Source organism: Leptodactylus fuscus, chromosome 1 (genome assembly GCF_031893055.1).
Source record: "Leptodactylus fuscus isolate aLepFus1 chromosome 1, aLepFus1.hap2, whole genome shotgun sequence".
Lineage (NCBI taxonomy): Eukaryota > Metazoa > Chordata > Amphibia > Anura > Leptodactylidae > Leptodactylus > Leptodactylus fuscus.
This window is the reverse complement of record NC_134265.1, coordinates 312,788,231-312,815,965: the sequence shown is the minus strand read 5'-3', so window position 1 is coordinate 312,815,965 and position 27,735 is coordinate 312,788,231.

Genomic DNA, 27,735 nt, shown 5'->3' with positions numbered 1-27,735 from the left:
TCACCATATAGGATAAATCACAATACATTTGGCCCACCCTCACCTTCTCCTTCACTAGTTGTTGTCTTGTGTCATTGGTGGGTAATTTCCCAGTAGCTAGGCTACATACTGAATGGACATCTTATTTGTCTCTGGCTGCATATGGACTCCGTATAAAGACTGATCCGTTAGCCCCAGTTAGGCTGTGTTCATACAGAGTTTTTTGACAGTGGATTTTGACGCAGAATCCACTTCAAAAAACGCCTGCCAAAACAGCTCCCATTGACTTCAAAGGGAGCCGCTTGCTTCTTTCTTCTGCTAGCTAGTACTGGAAAAAAGAAGCGAGATGACCTTTCTTGCCGTGGATTCCGCAGTTGACTCAGCCTAATCCGGAGTGGAATGCTGCAACAGGATGCCGATGCACTGCATTGGCATTCTGTCGCGGGTAGCCGTGCAGTATGTTCACACGCGGAATCCAATTTCCACCATGTGAACATACCCTTACAGGAGGAATGCAGCCTCTTAACTCTTACTGCAGAGCTAATATGGGTTCTCTAGTGAAGCAGTGAAGTCCTATCATGGCAGCTTCCATAGCTGTTAATCTATTTATTTATTTATTTATTTATTTACTTGACTTTTTTTAACTTGCGAAACATTTTTTTTTTTTCATTTTACTGTCTAAGGCCACAAAATTCAATTTTTTTGTTACAATTTTTGGAGCCAAAGCCAATAATGGCTACAAAAGGAGAGAGAGATATATAAGAATCTCTTTTATTTTCACCTTTTGCTCAATACACTCCTTGCTTTGGTTAAAAAAAAAACAAAAAACACTAAAATCTGCAACAACAAAAAATCTGCGTTTCCACAATGTGGGGCTTTAGTCTATCAAATTGACTTAAACTTGGGATCACCTAATCCACTGCACTGGCATCCAGTTGCGGCTAACCGTTTTTTGGACCAGATTCTAAGGTGGCCATGTCAAAATCTGGGGCAAAAGTTCACCTCATTAACAAAATTAAGTGAATGAATAAAAGAGAAATCAATACCTCTCTTTTGCCTTCCAATAATTCTTCTCGGTACTTGCAGACAGTTTTTGAAGGAACTCAGCAGGGAGGTTGTTCCCGCCATCTTGGAGAACTTAGCAGAGATCTTCTGTGGATGTAGACTTCCTTCAATCTTTCTGTCTCTTCATGTAATCCCAGACAGACTGAATGATGCTGAGATCAGGGTTCTGTGGGGGTCATATCATCACCTCCGGGACTTCTCCTCCAAAGGGCAAAGGTCACACCAAATATTGATGGGATTTAAGTTTCTCTGTTTTTCGCTCACATTTTGTTAGATTGGGTTCACACCTTCACATGTATTCCATTTGGGGTTTCCATTCCCAAATACGCTTGAAAAGCAGGACTTTTTTCTCTGCATTTTTCTGATGGAAACACGGTAGACCCAACTCTAGTCTATTGGGTCCGCGAATAAGAGCTTTTCAAGTGGATTAGGTGTCCGTTCTTCAGGTTCCCAAGTGGACCCAAAGAAAGGAAACCCAAATGCAGGAGTGAATCTAGCGTCAAGTTGACAAAATAAACAATTAACACTTCTATTTTTGAAAGCATCCTTACATTGTAGCATTTTTTCCACACCTGCCCAAAACTTTTGAACACAAATTTCAGGACCAGAAGATATTTTTTTATCAATTATTTCTTAAGCTGCTTGTTTTCTATGGCCATCTTAAAGGGGCTTTCCCATCGCATATATCAGGGCCTTCATTCTGGATGGATCACCACCAATCAAAAAACAATTGGACTATTTTTATTTTTAGGTATAAAATTCTGAGCAAATTCATTTTTATAATACAGTTATACACAGTCCAGTCATATTAATGTGACCACCACCTACTTTTGACATCAACATTAATCACGTTTTGTCGTGAATCGCAGAAGGCACGTGTCATCAGCCATCTGGGTGCACTCATCATTGTGGAAGGCACGATGGATCAACACAAGTATGCATCCATCCTTGCAGACCATGTTCATCCCTACATACGAATTGTTTTTCCTCAGGATGATGGCATCTAACATCAGAACAATGGAATTTGTCATAAAGCTCGCAGTGTACGTGCGTGGTTCGAGGAGCACCAGGATGAGTTTACTGTACTCCCTTGGCCAGCAAATTCCCTGGACTTAAACCCAATAGAGAATCTGTGGGATCACCTCGATCGGGTTGTTCCCTCCATGGATGCTCAAATGCGTAACCTAGCGCAGCTGGCCACAGCACTGGAGTCGGCATGGCTCAACATCCCAGTGATCATCATCACAACATCCCCTCTCTTCCTGCACGTCTCGCAGCGGTCCGCTCTGCCAAAGGTGGTTATTCTGGATTTTGACAGGTGGTCACATTAATGTGACTGGACATTAGACATCTAGACATTGCTGCTTGGGTGCCAGTGTTCTTTGGGTGGATGGGTCCTTATATGATAAGTTGTGTGCAACAAAAGGAATTTTCCATAATTGTGCGACCCCTTTAGAGTATATCCACATGGGACCTATCCAGTTCTGATTTTCTACTGCAGGAAATTAGCAGGGAATTTGCCTAAATTCTACTAGTGTCCGAAATAGAGTGTTTTTGCTGTGTAATTTCTTGAGTAATTGCTGGGGTTACATGCCATTACTGTCACCCTTTAAATTGAAAACGCTCTTGTACAAAGCGCAAGACAAACCCAAAGCATAATTTGATATGATGTGTCTAGAAAATCCAAATTACACATCAATTTTCGCTGTGGATTTTTTTTCGCAGCACATGGAGGCCATCTGCAAATCCATGGTGGTTAATCTTCTGCTTGGACTTCACTTGTGGACCCTCCTTACAATTTATTCTTGTTTCCAGAAACTGCGCCCTACTTGTCCTTAGGCTATATCTGGTATTGCAGTTCTGCCCTACTGTATAAGATAGCAATGACCCCCATTAATGAAATGTCTCCTAACCTACCAGCTGCTATAGTAATAATAAGTGACATCCCTGGTGAGCATGCTTGGTTAGTATCCAGCAGTCCCTGGTCTTAGAGCAGTGAAAGGATTTTTGTACTGTTTTTCATTTTTGCGCCCAATGCAATAAATCTGTTTTCCGTTAACATATACCATCTGGTCTGCTTTACTTTTCCAAGAACAGCGCAATGATTTTGTATATACGCTGTATATATTAACTGTGGCTGTTTACTTGCTAGAATTTCTATGTTACATATGGGATTATTTAGCTAAATAAAAAACACACACAATGCGCCTCTTCCACTGCCTTTACTGCGAGCAGACACTGTGACAGCTGGCCTTTGGAATATGTGACCTGTGTGTTTGGAAAGGCCATCATCAGGAATGTGGGTGTCCGCTTGTAGTATGTCAGCATCATGACAGGGCTCATACTGTGAGGCCACACTTACAATGTGCTATAGCATGTCTTATGTGCGTGGGAGAAGGTGAAATGGATATATATGAAAGAACTTAAAAGAAGAAAGCCCTCACTCACAATAAACAACAAGATTCCAAACCATCATTTAGCCATTTCGACATCACTTTATTCTTATGTTAAAGGTTTTCACTGGAAATTTAAATTTTTTTTTTGGTTTCGTTGTATAAGAGTAGAATTGGTTTTCTTTTCCGCAGAAGCAGTTCCACTTTTGTCCACTGGTGGTGTCTGCTATTGCAGATGAAACTTATTTATTTAAAGAGTTTTATCAAAAGTTGAAATATGTGCAGAGTCTTGCTCTCACTCTGCCAAATCAGTATCCCTGCGCTATGCTGAGGATGTCCAAAAGACCGAAACAGCGCTGTCCATAGCTGGGAATCTGTTCCTTTTGGAATAGAAATACTAATTTGGCAATTAATTCCGCATCATGATATGATGACTTATTAACTGAGTCATGCATGATGTTAAGGAGGCTGATCTCTAGAGGGCAGCATACAGAGTGCACTGTTCTCCTAATTACATCCTGGAGAATAGATTTGCAAATTTTTTACCCACAGTCTTGCTGGGCAGTCTGTTTTGTCTGTACAAACCTTTATACCTAATGTCCTATTAGTTTTTTCTGCTACTAATAGCCCCATTATGGCTGCAGCACATTTTGCATTCCTCTGTGAGGCAGGGGATGTGTTGTGGTTCAGTTCTAGGAACTAATAACAGCAAAAGCAGAATGTGGCTGATAACAGTGAGCAGTAGAACAAACTTTGCAAGATAGTCCCAGACCCTCAAATGCCTTCACCAGTTCCAGCCGTAAGGCCAGATGGACTTTGTTGAATTTGGGGGTCCAAGTTACCACCACCAGATACTGTACAGAAAAAAAAATGCTCCACTTACTGAAAACAAAACAAGAACCCACAATTCACTTACTAGGATGTCTGAAAGAGGTGGACAATCAGGAAGGTAAAGACCCGTAATAGTAGTCTGTGACGTCTGAGCGAGGAGAAAATGATATTATGATAAGAAGCCAAAAGGTCATATTCTAAGAAATCACGGCAAGATAACAATCAGTAGACAAGTCTTTTCCAGTAACAAAAGCCAAAGGATCAGTATTCCAAGAGATCACGTCAGGGTTTGAATCAAAAGACAAGGGCTATCCAGTCACAAAGTTCATAATATAGAGAAAATGGGAGCTCACCATGACTGTCTCAGGGCTGCTTCTTCGGGGTGCACGATCGGATTTCCGGATCCATGGAAAACAGTAGATATTCAAGAAAAAATAGAGAAGAACGGCATCGCGCCGAAGATTTTTTTATAAAAAATAACTTTTAATCCATGCAGGTTGCATGTGAAACCCCACCCACCAAATGATGCAAGAAACCAGGAAAAAAGAAGATTTTACAGCAGTGAAGACTGGTGAGTATGTGATGTGGGAATACCCCTTTAAAGCAATAGTGGCAAAACTTATACTCCTGACAGCATGTGTACAATTCCATGCATGATGCTCTCCACCATCCATTATTACCACTACTAGTTTCTTTACATGTAATTTTGGCAAAAGTAACTATAAAAAAACAAATAGCTAAGAAAAACTAATTGAACATTATACTGTATAGGAGATTCTGGGACACTGGACTCCAAATGCAGTTTATGATGCAGCTAAAAAGATCCCTGACACAGAAATAGAGCTCCTCTCCTTACACTTACTATTAGCTGTGACAAGCAGCAGACTCCTCTCTGAGCAGTTTACAGGCAGGGAGCAGAGAGCAACAGATTTTTGTGTAAACATGCAGAAACTGAAAAGACAGATCTGTCTCTCCCCACTCCACCTTCTGTGCTTGGTCTAGAGCCTGTTGGTTTGTAAAGAAGAGCTTTCCATAGTAACAGGGAGTGAACAGCAAATTATCTATAAGGGAGACACATAGTGGCTAGAACTCTAGAGAGGTTTTCTGGCAGAAAACAGCAACATTTTTAAATAAAGCACATTATATTTTGGTGCAGAATCACATGCTATATCACATGAGATTAAGTATTCTGAATAGTTGCCATTTTAAAAGGAACCTACCCTTTGAAGTCACTACCCAAGTTATCACAGTGAAGGGCAGTGCACAAGCTTTGCGGACATAACTTTACTAAGTCTAAACTATATTTCACTTTGTAGAAAAAACACTTTCAATCTATATGTAAATGAGGTTCTTGGTGCTTCAGGGAGGCGACCATAACTGCTGGTGCACCCGTATTCTTAACTACACAGTGTCAGAGCAAACGCAATGGCTCTTCCTCTTAAATCTCACGCATGCATTGATCCGGATAAGGCATGTGATTTCATCTTACTGTAGTGGAAGCCACGGTTGGAAAAAGACTTCTGTGGACAGCTTTACGTATTTGTTCGTTGCTCATCTCTTTTTTTTAATGATGTAAACAGCTGTAAGGCTCCGTTCTGACGGAGTAATGCGCCGCTCATTTAGACACATATACACATGACAGAGCGTGGCGCTTCAAAACACATCCCATTGATTTCAATGGGTGCCGGCTTACGCGCGCAACCCATTGAAATCAATGTGTTACAAAGCCTCCCATTGATTTCAATGTGTAGCGCGCGTAAGCCAGCACCCATTGAAATCAATGGGATCTGTTTTGAAGCGCCGCGCTCTGACACGTGTATACGTGTCTAAATGAGCAGCACGTTACTCCGTGAGAACGGAGCCTAACAAAAACCCTCCACCGGGGAGACATAGGGAAAGATTTATTAAGACTGGTGCAAAGGACAAGGCTCAAGTTGCTCAAAGGAAGCAATTGGATCACCTTTAGTTTTCAATGGCCCCTTCAAAAAAGGAAAAAAGATAGACAGTATGATACAACCATTATTAGGTGTCTTTAAAAATCCATAACTTTTTTTATTTTTCCATTACATTGCAATATGAGGGCTTGTTTTGACAGGCAAGTTGTATTTTTTAATGACACCATCTAGTTTTTTATATAATGTATTGTGGAAGTGTATATAATTATTTGTTGGCTGTAATTGGTAAAAATTACAATTATTCTACTGTTTTGCAGGTTTCATTCTTACTACATATACTCTTTGGTATAAATGAGACGTTGACCTTACTCTGTGGATCGGTACAATTATAGCAATTTATATAGTATATAGTTTATTATTATCATTTGAAAACAAAAAATTTGGTTTGCTTCACCATATTCTGATACCCAGAACTTATTTAGATTTTGTATTATACCTACAGAGCTGGGAGAAGTTTTTTTTTTTTTTAGTGTGTGAACTGTTTTTATTGAAACCATTAAAGGACTTATGGCTTTTGGATATTTTATTCCATTTGTAGGGGGTAAACGATCCTATGAGATTAAATGTTTGGGATACCTTCCAAAAATTACATTGATAGCCCAACAAATAAAAAGCTATGGTAGTAATATACATTAACCATCTAAATGTTTTGTTCTTTGCTGATAAGGTGCATTGGCCATGATATGCTATTCTGACCATTGAAAAGCAAAGGATAGTTGATAGGAAAGAATTTTAAAGACAGGCTCAGAAGCTCCATTATATGTTTTACAGAAGAGTCAGAGACGTAACTATGGGGTGAACAAAATCTGCAGTTGCAGGGGTTTTTTTTTTAGCTACGTGGATGCTCAAAAATCAGATCAAGTGGTTTGTGATGCCTCCAGTTCATCGATGTGGTAGTTACGAAAACTTGTTGCAAACTGAGAGAAGAATTGAATTGAGAGACCTTGGGAGAACAATGATAAATGGGAATGACAGCAGGGCAACATGGTAGCTCACTGGTTAGCACTGCAGCCTTGCAGCACTGGAGTCCTGGGATTGAATCCTGCCAAGAACAACATCTACAAGGAGTTTGTATGTTCTCCCTGTGTTTGCATGGATTTCCTACCATACTCCAAAGACATACTGATAGGAAAAAAAAAGTACATTATGAGCCCTATATGGGGCTCACAATCTACATGGGAAAAAAAATTGGAATGACAGCAAGCACAGTGATAGTGATCCATTCTGTACGTCAAATGAAATGGGATATCAGACATTCCAAGCAGGACCCATGGGATACATTAATAGTTCAGCATTAGATTGATTTGGCCATGGAACCAGTGTAACAGCCAATTCTCCAAATTGTCCCTTGGACCTATTTTTCAGCTGGATAACACCAGGCTGCATGACATGTCTATCGATCCAGTGACTTCAATAATTCCAAGGCTTTTCCATCTTGGTGTTACGATTTCACTGTAGAGTGTACTTATCCATTGTTCATTTAATGTAAAGAAACCAGAAACAAAGAAAAGCCCGGAGCAGCGACAATGTACAGCACAGACCCCCTAGCAGAATGACATCACTGGTTTATGCAGGTGTAGGAATGAGATCAACATTTGGAGAGTGCTTAGAACAGGGGAAAGATTAAGTATACGCGCCAGTGGATGTGGGATTGGGAAGAAAACAGGGGACTTTCATTTCCATAGGCTTAGGATCGCACACAGATAAAACCACAGTCTTTAAACCTCCAAAAACATTCTCACAAAAACAATAAAAGAGCTTTGAAAGCGCTCATATACAAGGCTGGAGCATGTTTATTTGGGTTATTACTTTCTAGGCATACTGCTACAAAGAGACCCTTCTAGAACAAGTAAGCTCTGCTCATTATAAAGTAATACAACTCTCAATATTTATAAGGATATATCCAAGATGGAGTTAATAGCCACATGCAGTGTGCCCAAATGTCTTCTCAGTCTGGTCTGAGACAAATGCCGTGCCCTCTGCTTTGTGAATGTGGGGCACAGAGTCAGGGTGCATTTGCTCTAAGGCTAAGTTCAGACAGAGTATTTTGGACTGGAATTTGAGGCGGAGGAATACGGGGTAGCTGCGACTGGATGCTGGTGTGTACTGCTCACATAGAGAGATGTGCTGTTTCAAGAAGTCCCTGAAGACTCACCTATTCAGGAAGGCCTACAACCTCCAATAACACTATCACCGCACCACCATCTGTACAGTCTCCCCCTCTCCTTCCGTCTCTCCCCCCTTCCCTTAAAGATTGTAAGCCCTCGCGGGCAGGGCCCTCTACCCCACTGTGCCAGTTGGTCACTGTTAGTATTATATCTACCTGTATATTCTGTGCATTGTATGTAACCCCCAAATTGTATGTAACCCCAAATGTAAAGCACCATGGAATTAATGGTGCTATATATATAAATAAATAATAATAATAATAATAATAATAATAATAATGTGCTGCAGAAGAATGTGGCATAAAGGATGCAGTTACCCAGGGGAATGAACATTGGCTCATACAACAGCTGATCGGCTGGAAAACAAGTGTTAGCTCATTAGTCAGCTGATTAGTCAGGGAACTAGTGTTGGCTCATACATCAGCTGATCGGCCATAGGACAAGCGTTGGCTCATACATCAGCTGATCAGCCAGGGAACAAGCGTTGGCTCATTCATCCACTGATCAGTGTCTTGTTTGGACATTTATAAGAGCATTTATTCCAATGTATGGCCTGCGTAATAGACCCATAAGCAGCAGTTATTTTGTTGAGTTTCCCTTTTTGGGGAAGGTGTTCAATTTGATAAGGCGAGTAGCGTCTGTGGCCCATTAGAAAGGTGTGAGGGGAAAAATATCTGTGTAAAGAAAGAGATCAGATTTCCGCCACCTTGATCTGAAAGTCTCCATTTTGTTCTCATATTCTCCATTATATAAAAAGTTGTCTGTCATGTAGTTTGCGTAAACCTTGAGATCTGCAGTTCTGCTCTCTTGTCTTATTTAGAAGAAAAGGTTGGAATGTTCCTAAGTTTATCATGTTCCATAACAAGACGCATAATCTTCACAAGATATGAAGTCAGTTCTAATCTCGTTTTGTGTAGCATCCGCTAACATGAAACCTGGAAGATAAAAACGGACCCAACACAGATGCATCAACCATCCGATAATATGAAAGAAATGCGCTTCTCCTTGATGTATTAAAAAATGGCTTTATTTACAGACACATACATTACACGTTTCAGGCGCCAAACTCGCCCCTTCTTCAGGTGTATTGGTTCTCAACCGCTGGGCTATATGTTCTATTATATGTGCTGCTCAGTGTCTATTTCCTTTTGTTTTTGATGAAACCTGGAAGGTCATGGCATCCATTTTGGCAGACTGTGCTAGTCTGTTTAGAAACTAAAATGGATGACACGGACAAACATGTGTTAACTCATGGATTATCTATGCACGTATTTATCAGTTGTAAACGCCCATTATATACTCTAACCAATGATAATTCATATTTTTCTGTCATGTATCAAATTGACAAAAAGCCATAATTCACCTATATAAGCTAACAATTTTTAATAAAGATTTGAACACCTATGATTTACAGCAACTAAGCGTGTCTGTTTCTGTGTGTGTTCCCCGAGCTCGGCAGACATTTTGTTTTAATTTGGAACCTACAGCATGTGTCCCTGGGGTGTTCCCCCAACAAAAAGTATATTTTATAAACTGTAGCAAAGGTGATTTTCTTACCAGTGACTGTATTTGAGCTATGAGTCTTGGCCATAAATTAGACCAACATCTAGTCCTCAAATTACCATTTAACAGTACGCAAAAGATAAAAATTGAGAGTCAGATGTTGATAATTGAATAGATTATGGCAATTTACCATTAAAAAGTATCAACTACTGAAGACTCTCTTTTTATGTTTATGTCTATATTTCTTCCTTCTATAAAGCACTGCTAACTAGGTAGCAGAGACGACTTTTGGCCGCACCAGGCCTCGGTACAAAGCTATTTCTGCACCCCCTATGGCTACCCCAATAGCTATCATCTGCAATCTGCAAGAAGCTTGAGAGAGATCCTTTAGTTTCAATATGAACAGACGTAAAGAAATTTTGCAATACTGTGTCAGATGGAATGGACATAAGGTATTGATCTTAGACCTATAGATGTAACAGACTGTGATGAGTGGAGACTTATAGGATCTTATAAAGATTGCTTAAAAGAAATATCACTTCCTGATCCTCACCTATTTCCATCAGCACAATGGAGTCCAAAGCTGCCTGATATTATAGGTCACAGCGGGGAACGTCCCCCTAAGCACAGACTGTAAGCAATGAACATCAGTAGCTGAATGCCTGAATCTGACACAGATCCTCAAATGCTTTAAAATAGCAAACCTACTGGGACCATGTGAAGAAATATATCTGCTTAGAATATCTACTTAGAATATGTAAGATTTGCACCAGGATTAGAAGGAAACACAGCAGAATCTTCTCACCATGCGTGTACTTCTCATAGTGCAGAGCTGCCATCACTTCTAACAGATTGATGAGGTTTCTACCATATATATACACTCACCGGCCACTTTATTAGGTACACCTGTCCAACTGCTCGTTAACACTTAATTTCTAATCAGCCAATCACATGGCGGCAACTCAGTGCATTTAGGCATGTAGACATGGTCAAGACAATCTCCTGCAGTTCAAACTGAGCATCAGTATGGGGAAGAAAGGTGATTTGAGTGCCTTTGAACGTAGCATGGTTGTTGGTGCCAGAAGGGCTGGTCTGAGTATTTCAGAAACTGCTGATCTACTGGGATTTTCACGCACAACCATCTCTAGGGTTTACAGAGAATGGTCCGAAAAAGAAAAAACATCCAGTGAGCGGCAGTTCTGTGGGCGGAAATGCGTTGTTGATGCCAGAGGTCAGAGGAGAATGGCCAGACTGGTTCGAGCTGATAGAAAGGCAACAGTGACTCAAATAGCCACCCGTTACAACCAAGGTAGCCAGAAGAGCATCTCTGAACGCACAGTACGTCAAACTTTGAGGCAGATGGGCTACAGCAGCAGAAGACCACACCGGGTGCCACTCCTTTCAGCTAAGAACAGGAAACTGAGGCTACAATTTGCACAAGCTCATCAAAATTGGACAATTGAAGATTGGAAAAACGTTGCCTGGTCTGATGAGTCTCGATTTCTGCTGCGACATTCGGATGGTAGGGTCAGAATTTGGCGTCAACAACATGAAAGCAGGGATCCATCCTGCCTTGTATCAACGGTTCAGGCTGGTGGTGGTGGTGTCATGGTGTGGGGAATATTTTCTTGGCACTCTTTGGGCCCCTTGGTACCAATTGAGCATCGTTGCAACGCCAAAGCCTACCTGAGTATTGTTGCTGACCATGTCCATCCCTTTATGACCACAATGTACCCAACATTTGATGGCTACTTTCAGCAGGATAATGCAATGCCATGTCATAAAGCTGGAATCATCTCAGACTGGTTTCTTGAACATGACAATGAGTTCACTGTACTCCAATGGCCTCCACAGTCACCAGATCTCAATCCAATAGAGCATCTTTGGGATGTGGTGGAACGGGAGATTCGCATCATGGACGTGCAGCCGACAAATCTGCGGCAACTGTGTGATGCCATCATGTCAATATGGACCAAAATCTCTGAGGAATGCTTCCAGAACCTTGTTGAATCTATGCCACGAAGAATTGAGGCAGTTCTGAAGGCAAAAGGGGGTCCAACCCGTTACTAGCATGGTGTACCTAATAAAGTGGCTGGTGAGTGTATATATATATATATATATATGTATATATATATATATATATATATATATACAGTCCTATGAAAAAGTTTGGGCACCCCTCTTTATCTTAATCATTTTTAGTTCTAAATATTTTGGTGTTTGCAACAGCCATTTCAGTTTGATATATCTAATAACTGATGGACACAGTAATATTTCAGGATTGAAATGAGGTTTATTGTACTAACAGAAAATGTGCAATATGCATTAAACCAAAATTGAGTTGGGCACCTCAACAGAAAAGTGACATTAATATTTAGTACATCCTCCTTTTGCAAAGATAACAGCCTCTAGTCGCTTCCTGTAGCTTTTAATCAGTTCCTGGATCCTGGATGAAGGTATTTTGGACCATTTCTTTCTACAAAACAATTCAAGTTCAGTTAAGTTTGATGGTCGCCGAACATGGACAGCCTGCTCTCAAATGATCTGAAAAGTGATCTGAAAGTGATATTTAGAACTAAAAATGATTAAGATTAATAGGGGTGCCCAAACTTTTTCATAGGACTGTATATATATATATATATATATATATATATATATTCCCAAGTGATGGAAGCTAACATCTCACAGAAAAAGGAAACTAAGACCCATGAGAATATAGCTTGCAGCTCTCCCAAACCTCAACTTTACCCCTGATCTTTGCAATAACTATGTCCTAACCTCAAACCCCTTCCTTCCAGGCTGCTGAGATTTCCTTTCCTGCATCTAACCTCACTCAGAAAGTGGCTCAAGTCAGCTTTGGAGATAAAGGTGACCACTACCTAATGGATTACTCTAAGAGGTATTGGCCGCTATTTTACTTACCTATCCCGGCTCCTGTTCAGGCCTCTCCTCTTTGGCCTCCATGAGATAACAGACTGCATTGCTCACTGGCCGGACGTCATGTGCGGCGCCAAGCAGAGGTGGCCAGAACAGGACCCGGGATGGGTGAGAAAATAACCATGATACCTGTTTCAGCAATCCAACAGCTAAAGGCCTAATGCAGGGGCCATAAAGGGGTACAATGTACCATGTGGGGGCCACAGAGAGGGCAATGTATCATGTGGAGACCAGTAATGCTGTCAAAATACCATGAGGGGTCATAAAAGGTGGCAATGTACTGTGTGTGGGCAATAGAAAGAGACAATGTACCATATGGCGGTATAAAAAGGGACAATGTACTGGTTGGAGACCAGTTAAGGGGAAATATACTGTGTGGGGGTTAGTTAGTGGAGCACTATACTGTGTGGAGGCCAATAAAGGGGGATTTCTTGATTTATAAATGGGTGGACAGTTTTGTTAAACGGGATGTGGTTTAAAAATGCGGACAGATGACAGCTGACTCCAGACTGGGTGCTATGAACCACTGCCTTATGCCTTATTTTACTTTTCCCCCACTTTGGATAAATACTCCCCTATTACCATCTGACACTTTTTCAGAACATATTAAAGTCTTCAGTCATATCAGTCTTCAGTGACCGAAAGTAGTGGATTTAGAAAGTCCTGCATGCACAGCTTTTTTTCGTACGCGGACCCTGTTACAGTCAATGTGGTCCATCGGGCTCTGCATGTAACCACTATTTTAGCAGTCTACTTGTCCGTTGTTCTGACCCTCCAGTAGTCCATAATAATGGAGAGCTGGTGCTAATGTGAAGCTAGCATCACTTTGGTGGAATCCTTTGCACCCAAGCTTTATACCTGGGCAACTTTCTCAAATGTTCATTTCCATCCAGGACAGTAGCTTTGAGATCAATATCTCCTTCTCTGGAGGTAACATTTGGGAAATATATTGTGATTTTATGAGGGAACTATGGGATAGAACTGGAAGGAGGAGGGGCAGGATATACAGTATGCACATAGAAGTTTGATGTATGGCAGTTATGTATGTTTTGCAACTATAGAATTCCCAGAATTATCATAAATGTTCTTACTGCCTACAAAACACTGATAAACTTGTCATCCAGGTGACATAGACCATTACTAGTGATACATCAGCTATGATAATGAAAGGGACAATTCTTGGCACTAAACCACATAGATAGAGTAGGAGAATTTATGGGAAAGGGAAGAAGATCAGCAGTTCAGGGAGCAGAAAGTTTATCAGGAGCAAGATTGGTCAAAGGGATGGTGTAGAGCCAAGTTTACTGAAGGGGTTAAATAATTAGGAGCCAAGAAGGGTAAGCCTTTGTAGCCTATCATATATCCTATTAATATTATAAATGTGAAAGTTTGTGGGTTTGTGAGTTTGGATGTTCGGATGTTTGTTCCTCAATCACGGAAAAACCGCTCCACCGATTTGGCTGAAATTTTCCACAAACATAGTTAATACACCCGATTGCGCAATAGGTTACTTTTTGTCACAATAGCGCACATATGTTTGTGCCAGGACCCCCACAAAACCCAAACTCACACCACCATCTCTGCAATCTCACACACTTTGGACCATAGCAAGCCACAAAATTCCTATTGCCCTCTGCAGCCTCGCCCCTAACCCCACACAATCTCATATACATATACTTTACCACTTTGCCCCTCACCTTAACGATACTCCAGGAGGCTCTCTTTAACGCTCCGGAGCAGCCATGTTTGCCGACCCCCACCGCTCTGACAATCCGCGACACCGCCCACCCATGTCAATACCCCTAGGCGGTCTAATAAATGCAAAAAAAAAAGTTTAAAAAAAGTAAAAAAATAAAAAATAAATAAATAAAAAGGATTAAAAATTCAAATCACCCCCCTTTCCCTAGAACACATATAAAAGTAGTTAAATACTGTGAAACACATACATGTTAGGTATCCCCACGTCCGAAATTGCCCGCTCTACAAAGATATACAAATATTTTTCCTGTTCGGTAAACGCCGTAGCGGTAAAAATGGTCAAAAGTGCCAAACCGCCATTTTTTCACTGATTCTGATAAAAAATTGAATAAAAAGTGATCAAAGCAATAACATTTCCCGAAAATGGTAGAACTAAAAAGTACACCCGACCCCGCAAAAAAAGACTCCCTATACATCCCCGTATACGCACGTATAAAAAAGTTACGGCTGTCAGAATATGGCGACTTTTCAAAAAATAATTTTTTAACACAGTTTGGGATTTTTTTAAGGGGTCAAAATGTAAACCATATAAATTTGGTATCCCCGGAATCGTAACGAAACGCAGAATACAGGGGACATGTCATTTTGGTTGCACAGTGAACGCCGTAAAACCAACGCCCGTAAGAAAGTCGCAGAACTGCATTTTTTCTTCAAATCCACCCCATTCAGAATTTTTTCCCTGCTTCCCAGTACATTATATAGAATAAATAATGGTGGCATCATGAAGAAAAATTTGTCCCAGGAAAAATTAAGACCTCATATGGCTCTGGGAGCGGAGAAATAAAAAAGTTATGGGGTTTAGAAGGAGGGGAGTCAAAAACGAAAATCAAAAAATGCCATCGGCGGGAAAGGGTTAACTTCAAATACTTCTGTCCCAAAGTCACTATGTAAAGTTTCTCACAACACCGTATAGCAGCTCAAATACAAAGTAACTTCAACACAAAAGTCTTACGTATTCTCTGAATTACAGCAACAACACGATACAAAGTTACATTTCATATCCCATCCCTTATACACAGTACGAAAACCTTACCCGCGCCTGTATATACCCACTTCTACAATCACCGCAGACGAAGTCGCGGGTAACAGCTAGTGTATCATATGCTGTTAATGGGGGGCAGCAGACTGACACAAGGACTGACATAAGGAATACATTATAGTAAATGCCAGCACTGTGTATAGGAAAAGGGTGGTACAAGGCACTGTTTATGAGGGCTGTGGTCAGAAGGGCTACTGTGTCTCCTTAGAGTATGTTCACACTGAGTTTTTGCAGGCGGATTTTGACGCTTTTTCGGTTAGCTGCACGATAAAGCCATACCCTTAGTGTGACTGCGTACTAGCTAAGAATGGAACAAATTGGCAGCCACTCTTTTGAACATGGCACTTGAAACTGTGAAAGGAGACGTACTCAGTACCCCCTCCCCTTTAAAGAGGACAAGTTGGCTTCCCTGACTTAACTGCTTTAGTAAATGCTAATTATATGGAATAAATATCCTGGAAGATTTTCTTAGAAAGCTGTGCTATGCTGTTCCTCTCTTAAGAGAGGTGATGGGGCCTCTTTCATGTATGTCCAGAGTTGTAAAGCAATGTAGTATTACAAGGTGGTCCTTTCAGATGAACGGTCATCTGTGTAATACGTAGATGATTCATAGAGGGGATATCTCATGAAGACAACACCTTTCTGACTATAAAACAGCAGAGTGATCATCTTATCTCTGTAGGTCTGACTTTTCTAATAGGGCCCCTTCACACGGCGTAAGCGCACCGCTCATTTAGACACGAATACACGTGTCCGAGCGCGGCGCTTCAAAGCAGAGTCCATTGATTTCAATGGGAAGCGCGCGCATATGCCGATATACATGCACTTCCCATTGAAATCAATGGGCTCTGTTTTGAAGCGCCGGGCTCAGACACGTGTATACGTGTCTAAATGAGCGGCGCGCTTATGCCATGTCATGTGAAGGGGCGCTAACCCCCGTGAGTACTCCCGGGGAGCCATAGTATTACATGAATGGTGTCATATATGGATGCAATGAGTTTGCCAGAGCTGCTGTTACAGAGAAATTCTCTGTTCTGGCTCATAGCAGGTCACACTCGTGTATGACAACCTTATAGGATTCCAATAGGATATACAGAGAGGGTATTCTTAATAAGACAACCTTATAAATTGTACACTCAGAAAGCCTGACTGATCTAGGTTTCCTCTGACCAGATATGTCCCCATGACTTTCCCTAGTCTTGCAGCCAAACTAAAGCAGCTGTGCTACCATTGCAAGTTATGACCTATCGAACACCCACTGAACCCAAGAATGGGGGTCCCATTTCCTCCTTGTGAATGGTGCATCAAATCGTGCACTCTGCGACTCCATTCAGTCTGGGATTGCCAAGTACAGAGTCCAGCTATGAGAAAACTATGACCTATCCTGCGGATACAACAAAATCTGCTAGCCTGTGGAAATAGCTTGCAATATCTTTTATAAGATCAATAGTCATATAAAAAAAAAAAAAAACTATCGTCAATGAGGTTCAGATTCCCGTCATTAAGTGTAATAATCCCTTTAATGTGAGGTTTAACCTTCTTAAGTGGAAAAACAACAACTTTACTTTCCTGCCCGCCCCAAAGAATTCCTGTAGCATGTTACATCTCCTCCCTCTCTGTTTCTATGTCAGTGGCCAGTATGGTCTAAATCCAGACTCACAAAGCCTAATGCCATGAGTGCCTTGTTTAAGTGCTTATCCTCAGGAAGCATTTCCCATGTGTTCACCATAGGCTTAATACTTACAAGATCTGATCAGAGAGAAGCAGTGACCATGTGATCCATGTTATCCTCTTTAACCTGTGTTCAAATAAACAACAAATATAAGGTATCCGCCGGTACATATAACTAGTCTAATGGGGCCACATGGAAGGGTATTTATATAGCTCCTATAGAACTCTATGAAAATCCCATATGCCGCAAGCTCCTGGGCAGCCAGGGTTTTATCATATACCGTAGTTGCATGTAGGAAAACTGGGAATTCTGGAGTTTTTTTTCTGAGAAAAATAGGAATATTATAAAAATGGCAAAAAGACATAAGGTCCATAGTTGCATAGTTGCAGTGTAATTCATTTCAATACAGAATTAAGACAAATTAAAGCTTTAGTGAACAGAACAGACGCTATCTGTCTAACATGCACTGCCTGTTAACCCTGTAGAGAACTGTCAATCAACAGACCCCGGAATAGACTGTAACACATTCTCCATTTCTCCACTAGGTGGCATAAACTGACTCAGAAAAGGAACAGAGAGAGTTGTGTAATAGGAACTTGTGAAACCATCTGCATTGTCTTAAGAAGCAAAGAACCTGATCGATGGTGACTTGTTTTCTATTCTTATGACATAACATATTACAATGTATCATTGCCTCTGGTCGCTGGGATTCATTTCCTAAGCAGTTAGTATAATACATTAGTCTAATGTAAACCAATCAAATATACAAGTATTTTACAAAGTTTCTGGTTTTTACAGTTTCCATATCCACTACGACAAAGCAGAGTAAAACAGTGTGCTTCAATGTGCCGTCACACCATATGGTAAAGCCGCGTGTGCACATAGCCCCATTGAGTTGCATTATGGAGCTATACATGTCTATGTGCACTATGCTGTACTGTATTCTGCTGTAGAATACTGTTTTCGCTGAAAATTCTGATGAAATTTACAGTAAAAGTCACATTTTTTTGGTGTAAAGCTTTTTCGTGCCAAAATTTGCTACTTTTGGAGCATTTTCAAAGCCCATGTGACTTTTTAGCCATTATTCCAAAAATTGGGTGTGTGGGAATCTGGCCTTAGTGGAGTTGAAGGGGTCTCCAGGGGCCTGAGAAATTTACTATAATTCATGTCAGAAACTGGTGTAAATTACAGCCCAAATTTACACCAAGTCTTAAGTGACAAAGTTTGAAGATTCAGGTGCACGATGGGCAGGAGATACGGTTAATTTATTAAGAGACATTCCCCCTACGCCCAACAGCAGCACAACTGGGGTAATCCTGCCCCTATGAGCTGTTAGGACAGGTGGAATATTTAATTACCTAACAGCAATCAACCCCTATAAGAGGTCAGAGGACCAACTCCCCTTTGTGTTTTTTTCTGTCCTGTGGGACAGGACAGGTGGATGGGGGAGAGGTGCTCTGGCCTCTTACAGGGGTCCCCTCTCCCCCCCCTAAGTTTTTTACCTTGCTGTGTGGTCCGGATGAGTCTCTCCCCCTGCTCCGGTCCGGGTCCCCGCTGGAGCGTGTGCGGCGGCATCGCGGACGTCGGATACTGCAGGTGCCGGCAGGTAGGAACTTTCGTCGGCCGGCAGGGCCTGGGAACTAGTTTTTTTTTGTTCCCGGGTTCCACCCGAGCCAGGGACCGTTTCCGGGGAAACCACGCATGCGCAGACCGTGCGGCCAGAGTTACATGCTGCGGCTGTCGGATGACAGTGAAGATCAGCAGGTAAGCCACTGCTGGTGAATAACTTTAAGGCTAATAGGAGGAAGTAGCTCGGACCCAGGTGGCGGGGGCGTGGCTCCGCCCACTGTCCCTCCCCCAGCCGGCCTATTTAAACCCCCCTCCACCACAAGATGGTACCTGTCGCTCCGGTTACAGGTACTTCTGAAGCATTGCTGCCTCAGGATTCAAAGCTCAAGAGCTAGAACTGCTAGTTCGTGCTATCAAGGTTGGTGGAGGGGAGAGTGGGCTGGGGCTGAAACTGTGGTCCGGATTTTTTATATAGTGCTCCTTGGGTTCTTGTCTCTTTCCTTCCTCCCTTTAGTATGTCCTCCTCATCATCCTCGACCCTCCCTCGGAGGAAGACCACGGCCAAGAGGAGACATTTGTCTTGCGCCCAATGTAAAATTCCCCTCCCTGATGCCTGTGAATACAGGTACTGCCAGGGATGCAGAGCGCCTCCCTCTGAGGCTACCCCGATCAGAGAGATGGTCTCCTGGGTTAAGGACTTTGTTTCCCAGTCCATGAGAAAGGTGGACGAGACCATTTCCCACCTCGCCAAGAGGCCCCGGCTGGAGGCTTCGGAGCCCTCCCTCCCGCCTCTTGAGAGGCTTCACATCGGGGAGGTTGAGTCCTCTGAGGAGGACCCTGTGGAGGTGGAGAAGGAGGTGTTTCCCCTCGACAAGATGGGCAGACTTTTCAGAGTCCTCAGATCATGTGATCGGGAGGCAGGGGAAGGGCCAAGCAGGAGGGCTAAGTCCTTTAAGGCTAATACTGACCTGGTCCAGGTAATGGAGGGCGAGTGGAAGCGACCCGAGAAAGCATTTACACCTTCCGCTAGATTCAGGGCACTCTTCCCTATGTCAGAGTCCCAGCAGGGTGTCTGGGGACCACCGCCTAAAGTTGACGTGGCAGTTGCCAAACTATCCCGCCGGACAGTCCTGCCAGCCGAGGACGGCTCAAGCCTGCAGGACCCGTTGGACCGCCGCGTAGAGGGGTCCCTGAGGCGGGCATACTCTGTCGCCTCGTCACAGGTCTCCGTGGCCATATCGGCTAATGAGGTGGTCTCTGCCCTACAGGCCGAACTATCTTCCCTTGCTAGGGACATAGACACGGGGGTCCACCGGGACGACCTCCTATCGGCTATGACCGATATTAATTTACTGGTGGACCACTTGGCTGAATCCTCCAGGTCGCAACTAAAACTCGCCTCCAAATCTATGGCCCTCACCACTGTGGCCAGGCGACCGTTGTGGGTTAAACCATGGAGGGTGGACAACGCCTCCAGACTAGGGCTTTGTACCCTGCCCTTTGAGCCAGGTAGGCTTTTTGGTAAAGCCCTGGACAAAATCATGGAGGATCTGGCGGACACTAAAACCAAAAATCTGCCGCAGCCACCTGAAAGGAGAAGAACTGCCTTTCGGGGCCGAGGATCCTCCACCAGAGGCTTCAGGGGGCGTGGACGCTCCACTCCCCAGGGCAGAGGTAGAGGACGCGGCACTTTCCGCGATCGTAAGAAGGATCCCTGACCCATCAGTGGTCTGCCATCCTGGGAGAAATCGGGCCCGTCCATCTAGGGCCCCGATGCAAAGGTCCCAGGGTCATTTGATACATCAAGGCTCCACCGGCCGAGAGAACATCTTGCCCTTTTTAGGGCCCCAAACAACTTCATCTTTGAATACCCGTCCAGAAGGATCTCTATCTAGACTTCTTGGTTTCCAGAATCCTGGGCGAAGGACTCAGGTTCATCTTCGACCTAGACCGCTCCCGCCACGGGATGCGGTTTCCTTAAGGGACCTTCAGGCCAGGTATACTCGCAGGTTCTCTCATAGCTCGGCCCAGGACCTTAGATCAAAGGGACGAACACCCAGATGGAAAACCTTGTCCTCAAATTTCCACCCTCCCAGACGGCAGAACTTCAGACCCCCTATTTCCAGGGGAGTAGTATCCACGGGTCTTCCCCCAGCCCCCTAGTAAGGCTGGGGAGCCCTTTAATGGGACAGAGGGCTTCTCTAAGCCAGGATCAAGGAAGACCCGTTAGGATTTTTTACGATTCCATCAAATCTAATCCAGTTCCGGGGATTCACCAGGGACTCTCCTACCTGGAGGCACCTTCTCTATGTCAAGAAGCTGCGAGTCCGGAATCGCTGTCCCTAGGGACTAAAAAAGCCTATCCAGTGAACCATCAGTGCCCAGCCATGATTGGCCCGGCAGACCCATCTTCGCGATGGCAGGTCCTCGGTCAGGTTTACCTAGACCCTGTTGACCACAGATGCCTCCCTGTCCAGGGGAGCTCATCTGGGGGAGACCCTGGTACAGAGCACCTGGCGTTACCTGAAGAGAACGCGCTTACCCAGCTGGCGAGAGATTACCAGAGCTCAAGTGAAGCTTCTGACATGGACTGTACAGTTTCGGGCGTAAAGGACCAGGACGGACAGCCTGATCATAGCCAATTACGGTCATTCCAGACGGAAGATGAGAGCCCTCTCCACGTTACCAGACGCCAGGATCCTCATCTATTCGGATCTATGAATCTCCCAGCGGCCAGCAGTTCAGATTCCAGGTTACAGTCTGCGGGACTGACTCACCAGAATGTGGATGACCTTAGCCAGGTCATCCCCCGACCAGGGTGCTCTCCACTTTCCTACCAAAGGATGAGGTCTCCCCGAGGTGGATCTGATGGCCACCTCAAACAGCGCCGCAATAGAGGAACGTTGCTCCCCAGTTCGGGAAGACAATCCTCCGGCGCTGTATGCCCTGTCAATACCGGGGAGGTTCAGACGGAAGTGCGTCTACCCTCATCAACTGAGGATTTGGAAGGTATTGACAAAACGCAGGCAGAACCAGAGCTTGGCAAGGAGCTCGCCATTCTGGTTAGAAAGGGCATGGTTCACCGTCTTCACTCTCATGAGACGGAGGAACACCTGGAGGCTTCCACCAGTGTAAACTCTGGTAATCCGGAACAGTCAGCCCTATCAAGGCCTGAACAGATGCAACCTCACTGCCTGGAGGGTAGCCAGCCTTTAGCTGGCAAAAGAGGATTATCCCAGGGAGTGCTAAGAACTTTGGCGCACTCAAGAGCGGAGTCAACTAACCAGAGCTACCGGAGGGTCACCCGAATCTTTCAGAACTGGTGTTCGAGTAACCAGCGCGACCCTGATAGGAATACAGTCTTGGAGTTCCTACAAGACGGCCTGGAGAAGGGGCTAGCACCTGCTACCTTGAAAGTCCAAGTCTCAGCTCTGTCCGCTCTCCTGGAGACCCGGCTAGCACTAGATCCTCTGATTAAACAATTTCTAAGAGGGGCTAGTAGACTTCGTCCTCAGGTGCAGTCTCCGGTCCCGAGCTGGGACCTGGCCGCAGTTCTGCAGGGGCTCTGTGCGCCCCCCTTCGAGCCCCTAGCTGAAGTGGATTTGAAGTACCTAGCATACAAGATAACTTTCCTGTTGGCAATAACCTCCGCCAAGAGGGTCGGTGAGCTACAAGCCCTAGCGGCTTCTGAGCCATTTATAACCTTCTTTCCAGACAGAGTGCAACTAAGGTTCGTCCCAGGATTCTTGCCAAAGGTACCCACACCTCAGAACATTAACCAGGCAATCGTCTTACCAGCGTTTTTCCCCTCTCCCACCTCTGAGTGGGAAGAAAGGATGCACAAGTTGGACTTGGTGAGAGCGTTGCAGATTTATCTTGAGCGGACTGCGTCCTTTCGGAAGTCGGAGAATTTGCTGATCAATGTGTTTGGCCACACCAAGGGGACCAAAGCATCCAAACCAACTCTATCAAGATGGATTAGAGAAGCCATTATCTGCTCCCTACGTGCTCAGGACCTCCCGGTACCAGACCTTATCCGTGCCCATGCCACCCGAGCAGTGGCGACATCATGGGCCGAGAGACGTTTTCTTTCCTTGGAACAGATATGTGCAGCGGCTTCTTGGAGTTCTCAGCTAACTTTCGCCAAACATTATAGACTTGAGTGGCGAACAAGGGAGTCCACAGCATTTGGACATTCAGTATTGGCATCAGCTTGCCAGGATCACCCGCCCTAGGGTAAAGTGATACTTGCTAAATCCCCAGTTGTGCTGCTGTTGGGCGTAGGGGGAACGAAAGATTGTGAATGACAATCTGTTTTCCCTTAGCCCAAACAGCAGCACAAGGCTCCCTCCCTATGCTGTATTTGTACTATTTGTTTGTACTATGTCATATTACTCCTGTTAAATAGATGTCTAAAACTTTTTACTTGCTACTAACACAAAGGGGAGTTGGTCCTCTGACCTCTTATAGGGGTTGATTGCTGTTAGGTAATTAAATATTCCACCTGTCCTAACAGCTCATAGGGGCAGGATTACCCCAGTTGTGCTGCTGTTTGGGCTAAGGGAAAACAGATTGTCATTCACAATCTTTCGTTAGTGTGCCGATCCTGGACCCGCTGTGCTACTAAAAGAGTTTGACTAGGGGTATTTTCCTAGAAGACTTTGCAATTTTCACCCTTTAACCCCCAAACAGGGATCTGTAGGAAGTATGCCAGGACGCTATCTCCTCAGATGGTCCCAGTTGGGTAAAATCTGAGAAAGTAGGTCAGGACAATGGTGTAGAGAACATAGAAACAGAAAAATACAGAAGGTGAGTACAGAGACTAAAAATAGACTAAGACTAGAGCCCCATGTTGTGGAAACGCAGCTTTTTTTGTTGCAGATTTTTCTGCAGTTTTTTGAGCCAAAGCCAGGAGTGTAATAAGCAGAAGGGAACAGTATAAGAACTCCTTATATATTTCCCATTCCATTTGTAGCCGCTCTTGGCTTTGGCTCAAGAAACTGCAGCAAAATCTGCAACAAAAAAGCTGCATTTCTGCAAGGTGGGGCCTCAGCCTAAAAACAGAAGCCGGGTCTAAGGGTGCATTCACATTCGTAAAACACGTTCAGAATAAGCGGCGTATAAAGCAGCTCCATTCATTTCTATGGGAGCCGGCATGCGAGCGCTCCCCATAGAAATGAATGGGCTGCTTCTTTCACCACGAGCAGTCCCATTGAAGTGAATGGGAAGTGCCGGCGTGTACGGCAGGCTCTGCTCATGCCCGGTTCTCATCAGCATCTGGGTTTCCAGAAATCCATACACATTAAAAAGAGTTTACGTAAAAAACCCATAGACTATAGTGGGGTCCGTGTGGCTTCCACTCAGTTTCCACATGAAACATGCGGAGAGAGAAGTGGTGCATGCAGAACTTTTCTCTCCGCATGTTTCGTGCAGAAACCACATGGACCTCATTATAGTCTATGGGGTCCGTGTGGTTTTTCTTAGGTAACCGCTTTTTAATGCGTATAGGTTTCCATTCGGGAGGTCCACAAGCAGACTTCCCAAACGGAAACCTGAACACAGATGTGAACTGGGCCTCAGTCTAGACAGTCTAAGAAGAGAACAGATTTATCAAACAGCATCGGACACTGATAAATCTGGCACAGTTTAAGACTGTCTAGTGTAAGTTTTCACTGTCTAACATTTAGACGCTCAGTATATGAATTGCCTGATAATGGCGGTATATGTCAGGCTCCACCATATGTCTATAAAAGCTACATAACCGTAGAAATGTAATGGCCAACGCCATCTGGTATATTTTGGAGATATCATTTGAATAGACAAACTAGAATGCAGAGAAGGAAGCACTAGTAGTCACAAAGCTATCTTACTGCAGGCGACAAATGTCATAAAAGCCAATACTATAAAGGTAAGTCCAGAGCAACCAAGTCAATAGAGAACCATGACTGTGACGCTACCCTATTGTCAGCACATCAAAAGGGATCATCTCCTCCCCCACCAGTAATGGAGATCTAAGGAGAACATGCCTGCAATAGTGTCCTGCCACAACACATGTACTCCAGATTTCTAACAGCTCTTATTTTACTGAACAAAAAAATGCATCAAAGTTCATACAGACCACAAAGCACAATGGGTTCACATACACTCTGCCCCACGCTGGTGTCTGCACGCTTCTTCTGGGCCATGACTCTAATGTGAACTTTCACTAGTCATATACACACGCCATATCCACAATATTATAGAAATTGGTGTATGACATCATTTTCTTCTATTTCCATAGATATATACAAAACCACTGTATATACCGGTAATATAAAACATAGAAAACTAAAAAAGTATGCAATGTACTTATATAGAGAAGGCTCTCAACGACAAAGAAGTTTACTAGATAACTGCTCACTAAGGGCGCGTTCACACTACCGTCGATGTCCGACAGCTAGTGTCCTCTGCTAATGTCCGTTCAAAATCTTGACATTAGCATCGGACACTAGATGTGTCTGTGACATTTCACATTGATTTAAATGGACATCGGGTGCGTTCTTTTACTGTCCGTGGGTGTCCTTCAGTGTCCGTTCCTAAAGATGTCTGACTTTTCAAGCGGACACCAAAACCTACATGTCGGGTTTTTCTGTCCGCTTGAAAAGTCGGACATCTTTGGGAACGGACAGTTAAGGACACCCACGGACAGTAAAAGAACGCACCCGATCGCCATTTAAATCAATGCGAAATGTCACAGACACAGCTAGTGTCCGATGCTAATGTCCGTGCAAGATTTTGAACGGACATTAGCATCGGACACTAGCCGTCAGACACCGACGGTAGTGTGAACGCCCCCTAACAAGTGTCTGTCTGTCATTAGGAGATTTGATAACTTGGAATTCTCGGTCCAAGCAATGAGAGGCGCAGTGTACAAGAGGTTGGGAACAGGTCGGTAAGGTCTGATAAAAGTGCAAAACATTAAAAGTAATGACTGTCCACTGTATAAATAACATCCTGTACAGAGAGCATTGGCCAGGTGGCACCTTCTAGAAACCCCTGCCTAGGGTAATGGGGGAGGCTAAACCTGCTCCTGCCAGCCCCAAAATATAGCCCATGTAGAATATATATATATATATATATATATGTTGGAGTGGGGATTAATAAATCAGATGTGGAAAAACCACTTCAGACAAGGTATCAAAGCTTTAAATGATATTTGCCACTAAAATTAGGGCAATTTGCCCCTAGCATTTGGTTTACCCTATATGGAATTAGCAAATCTTTATCCAGACTACCTTGGATGAATTGGTTCACTCACTTTAACCAAAAGTGTATTTCAGCCCAGGAAATCAATTTCTCAGAATATCCTAATGGAAAGCAAATTATAAACCATATGTCTATGGTGGAAAATAAAATTTAACTGTAAAAGTTTGCTCATCTCCTGTCTTTAATCTACAACACTAGGGGCAACACTGTACCCAAATGATTCCCAATTTGTTGAAATTATGTGCCTAACATGTTATCACAGATACACAAATGACAAAAATACATGGGGGGGGGGGGGGAGTAATGTCCTGTCTGAATGTGATGCACTAGGGTGCCTTGTAGTGTTCATACTATGACATTTTATTTCACTTTGTGGTCATGACTATAAAACACACAGTTATATTACATATAACCACCAAATTATATAGAGTGTTAATACAGAATAGGACCTTACTGTATCATTGTATACTCCAATTTTAAAACATAGCTTTCTTCTGTCAAGTTTTGTAAAAAAAAATTAATATATATATATATATATATATATATATATATATATATATATATAATTATATATTATATAATATATATTATAGCGCATTGTTATAGTATAATCTCCATTATCTTCAACATGAATTTTCAATATGGGGCAGCAGAAATCACCTGGTCAGCCACAGTGATGTTATGAACAAAAAAAATAGGACAAAATAAAGTATATATATATATATATATATATATATATATATATATATATATATATATATATTATTATAAATATTTTTTTAATTTATATAAGGTATATATTCTGCAGCAGTTTACAAGTCATACACTGTATATATTGACAATATAAAATATATATATATAAAACATAAATACACACACACATATGTATATACATATACATATATATATATATATATATATATATATATATATATATATATATATATATATATATACACACACACACACACGGCTAACTACAGACAGCTGTAGATAGAAAATACCATCTAAAATATACACTTATATAGCAAAAGGTAGCAAATACGAAGAGCAAGGCGAGCTAGTGTGAAGAGGTGGAAGAGTTAATAGGTAGGGCAGTGAGGAACTGTGTGTGGTGGGTGGTCTAGGCTCAGGGGGGCGCCCTTTTGCTACTTGGAGCTCCTTGCTGCAGCTGGAAGGAGAAGCCTCGAGGTCTGTACTAGCCCAGTCTTCATTACTCACTCGAGTGCCCTTCTTTAGTTCCCTTTCAACTGCCCACTTTATATCGGCTTCATTACACCAATGCTCCATTTGTGATGTAAATGCCCAAACTCGGGGAAGTTTTTCTTTTGGCCTTGTCTGCGGAAGAATACGGAGAGGTATTCAAAACGTATTAACACAAATCAATGGCACCAATAAAAGCAAAATCTCCTTAGCAACATAATCTTGATTGCAAAGGAAGAACTGAGAGCATTTAGGAGAACAGTGGCCAGCATGGTATAAGCATTTGCCTGGAAGAATTTAACACAATGCTAAGAGGAGATATTTGAAAAAGGGAAAAAAGTAAAGCGAGGACACAATGAACAGTTACTTTTCTTCATACAAAAGTGGACAATTGCCTACATCAAATCTCTCGTGTGCG